We start from the raw sequence: 1,168 nt of genomic DNA on the forward strand, positions 1-1,168 counted from the left end.
AACAACGGACTAAAATAAGATAAGATAAGAATATTATTCAGAGAAAAACAAAAAAGTAAGATAAGATAAGATAAGATGAAGTGGGGTGAAGTGAAGTCAGGTGAAGTGAGGTAGTAAAGAAGCAGGAGGGAAATAAGTAAGAATATTTAAAAAGAAAAAAAGTACGAAATTATTAAAATCACAATATAATATGATAATTAAATATATAGTAATTTATCTATTCATTCATCCATTTTTTTTAAAGAAGAAAAAGAATGAAAGAATACGATAATGTGCGAGGAGAGGGTAAGAGAAACAAAAAAAAGGGATGAATAATGCGAGTCAAATATTACTAATTGTTGTAAATAAACATATTTATCGATTTCCTCCTCCCTTTCGTAACTTCTTGTTGTCGTTCCCTTTTCTTCTCTTTTTTTTTCTTTTTTTTTACTTTTTTTTCTCTCTCTCTCTCCCTTTTCTTCTCTTTCTCTTTCTTTTATTTTGCTTTTACTGATGTCTCTGTTGTTTTGCATCAGGACACCCTCTCATTCTCTCACTTTCCTAATCCTAACACTTTTTCCTTGTCCGCTTGATTATTTTTGTTTTCTCTTGAAGCAAAAACAAAAAGCAATTATGCTTTTCTTTCATTTTAATATTATTATTATTTTTTTTCATTTCTTGTCCCTCCACTTTAACCCCATCTCTCTTTCCATATTTCCATAGTAGTGTAAAAAAGTGACACTCGCATGGTCTTCTGTACATGAGAAATGCACATAACGTTTAAATCATCCCCTTTCCATTCTCTTCCCCTTTTCGCATGTGCCGTTACAAAACCAAAAAAAAAAGAAACAGCAATAAGTAGCGCTACATCCGCATTATATCATGCGGAAGGGGAGAGGAAAGAAGTGCCTTACACAAAAAAAAAAATGGGGGGAAGTAAAAATAAAAGTAAAGTAAAGGAATGGAAAGGAAAGGAAAGAAAACATAGAAACACACACACACACACATATACGAAAATGTGCAGCAACGTCAGCTCGCACTTGCATCATTACTCATTTCACCAGGCCTGCACGACCGCAAGCGAGTGCATTAAATCCTCACTTTACCAATAACGTGGTTAAACCACGCACATACATATACATACAAGTGCATACACGTGTATGCACTTCATATATATATATATATATAT

This window comes from Trypanosoma equiperdum, assembly GCF_001457755.1.
Source record: "Trypanosoma equiperdum strain OVI genome assembly, contig: ctg_1924, whole genome shotgun sequence".
In the NCBI taxonomy this organism is placed as follows: Eukaryota; Euglenozoa; class Kinetoplastea; order Trypanosomatida; family Trypanosomatidae; genus Trypanosoma; species Trypanosoma equiperdum.